Source organism: Chelonoidis abingdonii, chromosome 2 (assembly GCF_003597395.2).
Source record: "Chelonoidis abingdonii isolate Lonesome George chromosome 2, CheloAbing_2.0, whole genome shotgun sequence".
Classification (NCBI taxonomy): Eukaryota; Metazoa; Chordata; order Testudines; family Testudinidae; genus Chelonoidis; species Chelonoidis abingdonii.
Window position 1 is genome coordinate 175,025,963 of NC_133770.1, and position 9,053 is coordinate 175,035,015.

A 9,053-nucleotide genomic window follows, 5' to 3' on the forward strand; every position below is an offset into this window, starting at 1 on the left:
ACCAACAATAAAAGAACTGATGTGAAGTGCTGTGAGGTCAGGTTTTGTTTGGTTTTAATTGTGTAGTTCTTCAGCTGGAGTGTGATTGAAACAAACACTGTGTGAATTTTGCCATCGATAACTAGCAGAGACAGGCCCTGCCATTCTAAGACTGCACTAGCAGGGCTCCCATCTCCAATCAAGTCCAGTATTTATTGCTTCCTTTAGAATACTTGGCTGCCCAGAACATATGTAAATAGAGGCAATAGGGTGGTTAACTTGGAACACAGAATTTATTGTTGTTGTGAGTGTTGCAGCTAACTCAGTTTCAGTCTCAAATTAGGTTTGCCAACAGCATCTCATAATCTGGCAGAGTGAAGTCTGAGGCGGTAAGGGCACAGGTGTCTCTTCTATGCATGGAATTAGTTTCAGTGAAAACCTCATTGTTAAAAATAACCTTTCACTGTATTATAAATTGCAATAAGATACCAGTCCTGCAAGGTTTTCATTCCCTCCACCAACTACACATCCTGACCCTTCACAATCAGTGCCCCTACAGAGACTGGGACAGAGTCCAGCATTATCCACAAAATGGTAGGAAGTAGGAACACTGACTTGACTTTGAAGGAGGTGAAAAGGAACAGTCACTGTGGGCAGAGCTAGGGCATTCTAAGCTGCCCTGGGAGCTGACAGTGGGCATGCAGCACAGCAGATCCTTAACTCTGGAGAAATTGAGGGAAAAGCTCATACCAGCTGAGCCAGTTCACTATTAAAACTTATTTTGTTATATACATTTCAGTAGTGCCTAGAGCTCCAACCATTAAAGGGGGTCTATTGTGTTTGTACAATGTCTAGTTCAGGGAGAAAAAATATTCCAAACTGAAAAATTGTGGAAGGGGGAAGTAAAGTGACTGGTCCAATGTCACAACTGGTCACTGGCAGAGCTGGGAATACCACCCAGGTCTCTTGACTCCCAGTGCACTGTGGCTGAAAAAAGGCAGGAAGCTCCAGGGGCCCAGTAATGTAGACTTTCTGCCTTTCAGTCAGGTAGCCTAATGAACTCTTCCAAGGTTGTAACTACCGGATAAACTATATTAACTTGAACAAAGTTTACTATAGCATAACTATGTACATGGGCTTACCACTGAGCAAAAAAGAGAAAAATTAACAATAGTAGACTACGTTACTGGACCCCCTATCATCTCATAGTAGAGAACAGCAACATAAAGAAATGGCACTGGTTGAAAAGATATTTCTGTGGGAGACAGCCTGCTCCCTGACAATTACATATCAGGATAACGGTCTGAGAGATTGTTTCCGCAAATCTTATCAGTCTCATTCATCTGAGGGAGGTAATAAACCTGTGACTGATAGAAGTTGGGAGGGGAAGACAGCAGCAGATTTCTCCAAAATTGCCCTGTTCTGTACACTCTCCCCCACAAAGCTCTGGTACTCATCACTGGCAAGAGACAGGATATTGGGCTCAATGGATCATTGGTTGGACCCAGCATGGTAGTTCTTATGCATATTCCTCTCTTTTGATACTCTTTTTGTGTAATTTTTAAAGTCCTTCTCTCTTGTGATGAAAGATTTTGTAATTTATTTTAAGGGGATATTTCAGTCTGTCCTCATTCTATTATCATTGTTTCACATCTAAAGGTGTTGCCAAACTCCACATGGGCGACTTATTTAAAGCTGTTCAGGTAAAAATATGGGGCTAGAAGCCAAATCTGAGACATAAAGACCTAGATCAAATTACTTAACCACACTCCACCCCCATTCACCTATTGGTAAATAATTCTTATGTCACAGAGGTATTACAAATTTGGTTTAGTTATTTGTAAAGCACTTTGAAAGAGGTATAGTAACATAAAGTAACAGGGCCGGTGCAACCGTGTAGGAGACTTGGCAGTCGCCTAGGGCACTGGCATCTGGGAGGGCACCATTTTCTTCAGCAGCAACCGCGGTGGCCAGATCTTCGGCAGCCCTGGTCACCACTGGCATTTAGGCAGAGGGAGCTGGGACAGGGAAGCGCAGGGAGGGCCGCCTGCAGCAAGTAAGGAGGGGGGTGGCATGCAGGGGTGTCATAAACAGATAGCTAAGGGTTAATGCTTCTTTTACCTGTAAAGGGTTAACAAAGGGAACCAAACACCTGACAAGAGGATCAATCAGGAAACCGGATTTTTCAAAGCTTAAGGGAGGGAATTTGTGGGGGTTTCTTGGTCTTGGGTCTTTGTCTGTTCTGTGCTCTCTCAGCTATGAGAGGGTCTATTTCCAGTCCTTCTAATCTTCTGTTTCCCAGTTGTAAGTACAAAGTTAGCAAAAGTATAGTCTTTTAAATTGTTTTGCTGTATTTGCATCTGTGTATCTGGCTGGTGGAGTCTTTATGTGTATTTGGCTATAAGTACTTTAAATTGTATTGTTTTTGGGTAAGGCTGTTTATCCCTTTTCTATTGTTTATTCATTTTCTATAAGTTGAAAACCCTGTATCTTACCATCTAGATTACAGAGAACTGTTATTCTATTCTTTCTTTCTTTTTTTATTAAAAGTTTTGCTTTTTAAGACCTGTTAATTTTTTTTCTAGTTGACCCACCAGGAAATTGGTGGGAGAAAGGAAAGACAGGGGGGAGGGGAAAAACTGCTCTCTGTGTTTAACTCTCCTAGTGTCCCAGGGCGGGAAGAAGCTAAGGGGGAAGAGAGATAGAATCTTTTCTGTTTCCTTGTCTTTGGGTTTGTCTCTTTGTGGAAGAGAGGAGACATGCTTCTTGGTATTGTGATGTAAAGAGGTTGCATCAGTAACTCTCAGGTTAGCCCAGAGAGGAAATTCTGGGTGGGAGAGAGGTGGGGGGAATGGTTTATTTCCCTTTGTTAGGAGACTCAGGGCATCTGAGTCTTGGGGTCCCACAGGGAAGTTTTGGGGGACCCAAGTGTACCAGGCACTGAAATTCCTGGTTGGTGGCAGCCTATCAGATCTAAGCTGGTAATTAAGCTTAGAGGCTTTCATGCTGGTACCCAACCTTTGGGACGCTAAGGTCCAGATTTGGGAATTATACCATGACAAGGGGAACTCCCTGCCTCATCTCACCCCTGCCCCTCCTCTTCCCTGAGCACACTGTGACTGCTTCACTTTTCCCACCACCCAGGCTTGTGGCGCCTAAGCTGATTGACGCCGCAAACCTGGGAGGCGGGAGAAGTGAAGGAGCTCACCGCTGCCCCGCCTCCTCCCTGAGCACGTCATGAGCTGGGGCGGAAGCGGGGGTGCCTCAGGGTGGAGGGTGTGTTGTGGGGATCTGCCGTGGGGGGGGAGGACCTCAAGGTGGAGTGGGGGAGCTGTTGCGGTAGAGGGCACCTCAGGGCAGGGGCGGGGGGGGGAAGGGCACAAGGTGAAAGTTTCGCCTAGGGCGTGAAACATCCTAGCACCTACCCTGCAAAGTAGTATTGTAACAACCAATTCTAGCCTTCTCTAAATCCAGCTGGAGACAGAGGAAACACTAGTAGCAGTCGAGAAATTTTTTTGTCTGGAAACTGTTCTTTCTTCAGTAAAGACACTGAGCAAAATTTTGCTCAGTTATGCAGAGTGAATGCAAACTACCATAGAACCTCAGAGTTATGGACACGCTGGAAATGGAGGTTGTTCGTAACTCTGAAATGTTCTGTAACTCTGAACAATACGTTATAGACTTCAGCCACTGGGGGGCTGGGGCTGCAGCTGCATGGGATGGGGGTGTCAGGGGTCCAGGCAGGGTCTCAGGGCTTCTGGGTTGTGGGTTGTGGGAGCACCAGGGGTCAAGGGTTTAGAGTTGGGGGCAGCACTGGAGCTCAGGGCTTCAGCCCCACAGCTCCACTCCCAGCTTCTTCCACCTGGGGGGTGCCAGGGTCAGGTCTTTAGCTACTGGGGCACTGCTGGGGCTGAAATGGGCACTCTGCTTGTAGGTAAAGCCCCAAGCTATTGTGCCCCGCCCCCCAAACGAAAGAAGCCGACAACAGAACTGCAGGGCTGAAGCCCCGAGCCCAAAGCCCTGAGCCCACCCCCAGTCTGTAGCCCTGAACCCAGGGCTCCTGAGGTCCCAAGTCTCCTTCCTCCCTGAGCCCTGACCCCTCTCACCCTGTGGCTGAAGACCTGATCTCCAGGACTAAAGCCCCAAGGCGGTACAGTATTTGCTGCTGGGGGTTTTTTGGTATCCCCTTCCTGATGATTAATTACTCCCGGTTCCACAGGGTGTCTGGTTGACAGGTAAGTCCGTAACTCTGGTGTTCATATCTTTGAGGTTCTACTATAAGTGGAGTAGCTTTGTATTTACACTGTAGAGCTGAGAACAAAATTCAAGGCACACTCTGCAGTTACATGCTAGTAGAGAGAAAAATTGCAGTTATGGCTGAATTTTTAGCTTGGCTGTGGAAACTGCTACTACCATGCTGCAACCTAAGCTGCACCTGGGTGGAAAGGGCTTCTGGCAACTGATGAGGAGAAAGGTGCCCACTCTCTGCCAACCCTCAAACAGCAACTTTCCTTGTTTCACAAACAGAAAACTGGGGCACAGACAGCAGGAAAAGGCAGAATGGGAGCACACAACAATCTGCTGTTTTCTCTCAGGCTCAGCCTCTTTTCTATACTATCTACTACTCGATTCATTTCAAGTCTATTTATCACCCCAGGCAGACCCACCCCTCTTTCTTGCATGCGTGTGCACACACAACACATCTCTCTTGTCCTCTTCCTCATTATGAGTTTCTGTTCTCTGTTTTTTCTGTCCTGTGTCTTGTCATATTTCCCTTTTCTCTTCTGAACTTTATTTTCTTCTTTTCTTTCTTCCCACCATTTCTTGCTAGTGTGCCCCTTCCCCTCCCACCTACTGATGTTGAAGCTTGCCTCTGACTCTTCTGCCCACCAACTGGCACACCCACCCACAAAGGCCTTAGGGACCCTGACAATTCACCTACCACCAGCTTAGCCCTAATGCTTCACCCCAAGAGGTGCTGAGGATTCTGAGCAGACCTAGCTCCCCTACAGAAGTTGGTCCAGAAAAGTTATTACCTCCCACACCTGCTCTCTATTCTGAAACCCCCAGGGATACAACAACGCTGCACACAGACCCAGCCAAACAGGTTTATGTGCCTACGCTCTTCCACCTAGCCGTAGCTGGTTCATCTCCTCCTCCATTCCCCACTTTTCCCTCATCCTCCCCTACCGATCCATTCCCCCACCCCCACTGCTTTACCCCTCCTGCAGAGGTGGCCCCTCCCCCTGCAGTCACAGCGCCCCCAGCTAGTGTGGGGCAGCCACACCCTCCCTTGGTCTGTGCATTTCCCTCCCCTAAGGCTTGTCCCCAGAACAGTCTAGCCCACGCACACACTCCCTGCCCCGGCCTGGCTAAGCACACAGGGCTGAGTCATCGGTTCATGTGTCTCTCCTACTGCCTGGAACCAGTGACTTCCCAGCTGGCTGCAGCCTGCAGGGTAAGAAACAGCAGTGGTGAATTTGTCCCAGTCCAAGAGCAGAGGAGGGGGATGCTCATTGGCTCTGAGAAATGGGGCTAAGGGGAGGACTCTGCACCATGTCCTGGGTCTGTGTGCAGAGTGCACCTAGGTAATTTGTTCGAGTGCTTAACTACCCTGACAGTTTGGAAATTTTTCCTAATGTCCAACCTGAACCTCCCTTTTCATAATTTAAGGTCATTACTTCTTGTCCTGTCCTCAGTGGTTAAGGAAAACAATTTATCACCCTTCTCTTTGTAACAATTTTGGCTCTGCATTAAGACTGTGATCATGTCCCCACACAATGTTTTATTTTCTAAACTAAATAAACCTTATTTTTTCAATCTTTTCTCGCAGGTCATGTGTTCTGGACCTTTAATCATTTTTGTTGTTCTCCTCTGAGCTTTCTCCATTTGTCCCATCTTTCTCAAAGTGTGGTGCCCAGAACTGGCCTCATCAGGTCTAAGGAGAGGGAGAATTATGTCTTGTGTCTCGCTTACAACATTCTTGCTAATTCATCCCTAACTCACACTTGGAGTGTAGGAGTTTGTATCAGTGTACAGTGTTAATTGTATGTTCAGGTATGAACAGGTCAGACTCTGTTTTCCAGCTCTCCCATCTCCCTCTGCTCCACATCATGGTGAGTGGTTCTTTTCTCTGTGAATAAAATATTTCTGTATTGTAGTTTAAATGAATCATTACTCAAAGATCTGTATTAATATGCCTAGTAAGGAGATTCAGGAATTTTTTTGACATTACAAACATACTTGTTGACAGGTATTTTGAAATAAATTACAAAAATAATTGAAACTGGCGTGATTATTTTGTTATTTTCACAAATAAAATATGCAGAATTTTAAGATATTGAGCTTAGAATTTTTAATTTTTCCTGGCATAATTCCCCCAAGAGTAAGTGTTCATGTATCATGCCACTGCCCCACAATTAGGCATTTGCTACAGCACAGACAGGCCCTTTGCCCCTCCAGTCTCTGGCAGCTTGTCCGCTCACAGAAGTTGTGATGTTTAACTGGTGCAACTTTAAGTGTGGACACTCTTCCTTCATTTAAACCCGATGTGCACCTGTTTTGCTTCTGCCCATGAGTGAAAGTTGAGGAGGAAAATCAGAAGAAAGGAAGGAGGAGGAGAAACTGCATCTCTGGCCTTCCCTGGAAGGCTGTGGAGAATTTGCCACGGGCAGGCTCTTTCGAAGCAGCTTCATCTCCCTGGGGGTGGGTGCGAGAGGCTCAGCCGGTACTGTGGGCTTTTCTCTCCTGCAGGGCTGTCTCCGTGTCCCCTTGGGGCACACAGTGAGGGGGGAAGGAAGAACAGGCCAAGGTGCTTAGGCCCAGTCCAAGCTGCACATTTCTAATGTGCTGGAGGGGGGCAGATTGCAGGCTCCTGCTCTGTCCCCAGCACATGGAGCAGGGTCATCGCTTTAGCCTTGTTTTTTGGAGCTAAAGAGCAAGCAACACGGCTTCACCTCCCCTGCTCTTGGACTGGGACAAATTCACCACTGCTGTTTCTTACCCTGCAGCCATCTGGGAATTCATTTGTTCCAGGTAGTAGGAGAGATACATGAACTGGTGACTCATCGCTGCGTATTTAGCCAGGCCCGGGGTGGGGAGTGTGTGCGCAATCTGGGCTGAAATATCCGCTTAAAATAAATTACAAAATCTTTCATCACAAGACAGGACTTTAAAATTTACACAAAAAGAGTATCTAAAGAGAGGAATATGCATAAGAAAAACCACACTGGGTCCAACCAATGGTCCATCGAGCCCAATGTCTTGTTTCTTGCCAGCAGTGAGTACCGGAGCTTCAGGGGGGCATGTACAGAACAGGGCAATTTTGGAGAGATCTACTCCGGTCTTCCCCTCCCAGCTTCTATCAGCTATCAGTCGTAGGTTTATTACCTCCCTCAAATAAATGAGACTGACAAGATTTCCAGAAAAGATCTCTCAGCCCCTTATCCTGATATGCCAAGCTTCTGGTTTGCTCTGAAAAGGCAGAGAGAGGAGCCCTTGCATGTGGGATTTTATGAACTCAGCAGGAAGCAGTACGCAGGCTGGAAGAAGGTGCACAGATATAGACCACTGGTATTATCCATGCTTCAAAGGTGTGGACCATTTTTTCTGCCTCTGGTGGGAGAGCAAGCTCCTCCAGAAACACCTTTTCAACCAGTGCCTTTTCTTTATGTTGCTGTTGTCTACTATGATGTGATATGGGTCTAGTAACTTGGTCTGCTATTGCTAATTTTTCTCTATTTTGCTCAGTGGTAAGCCTGCGTGTCCATAGTTATGCTATAGTAAATGTTGCTCAAGTTAATATAGTTTGTTTATCTGATAGTCACGACATTGGAAGAGTTCTTTAGGCTACATGACTGAAAGGCAGAAAGTCTACATGACTGGGACCCTGGAGCTACCTGCCTTTGCCTCTCTGAGTGCACAGAATCACACTGGGTACTGCTGGCCGTGACATCATCAGGTAAAAGAAATACACTGCTAAGAAAACAACAAATGTTATCCAGGCCTTCATGAGTTTAGCCTTACAGGATAGACACTACTGATGTTCCGGTGACCATTTATTAGGTAATAGCCCATATTTGAAATGAAGAGGACAATAGCACCCTTCCCGTTTGTTGCAATCACAACCTCCAATTTTTAAATTAGGTAGAATAATATGTAAGCAAAGTCAGGATGAGCTCTACTCTGACATCTGGTGGTGAATTATGGGGAATGTGGAAAGGAATTTTAGGTATTTGCATTGGCACACTCACCCCATCTAGCATAGCCTTCGGCAGCCTGGGATAGTTATTTTGACAGCTCTGGGATCCCAATTTCTTTGTTATTGGGGCAGGAGGAATAAAGTGTTGTCACTCTGATTATGTGAATGAGGAACTATGAGACTGCTTTATCACAGCGATGCCCCAATATCAATGAAATAGCACTTGCTAGACAAGGGACATGGGTGCCAAAACCCATTGAAATGAGAGAGGTTGGGGACTGGTGTGTGTACCTGATGGTATGGGCTCCCTTTTAAGGGCATGGAACACCCATTGCACATTCTCCTCTCTCCACTGTTAAAGAGTAGAGCTAATTTTGATTTCATTAGGAGTCCACCTAGAGGCTGCTCAGCTGAATTCACGTTGGGCCAATGGTGCACCGGCATTGGGCTCCCTTACTACAAGCTGAAATCACTAAAAGAGCTAAGTTTACTGAGCTGAGATCACTGACTGCTGTGTTAACTAGTGGGGGAGCCTGAAGCTCTATTGCTAAGTGGCTGGCAGAGCGGAGCAGTTTGCAGCATGTTGGAGCAGTCCATGAAACAGTGAGCGGAGCGGAGTGGAGTGGTTTGCGGGGACAGCTGGAGTGGCTCACGGGTCGGTTGGAGGAGCGGCACAGCAGGTTTAGTGGAGTTGGTCATGGTGAAGACTGCAGCAGAACTCCACAGAGAGGCAGAGCAGTTGGCCCTGGCCCACGTAAGGTGCCCCTTAACACCCTATGTGTGTGTGCCCCCCCCATTTCCACCCAGGCTGGGGGGGTAAAACTCTGCAGATAAACTTTTGAACTCTGGGGTGGCACTGACCAGAGACTTTCGG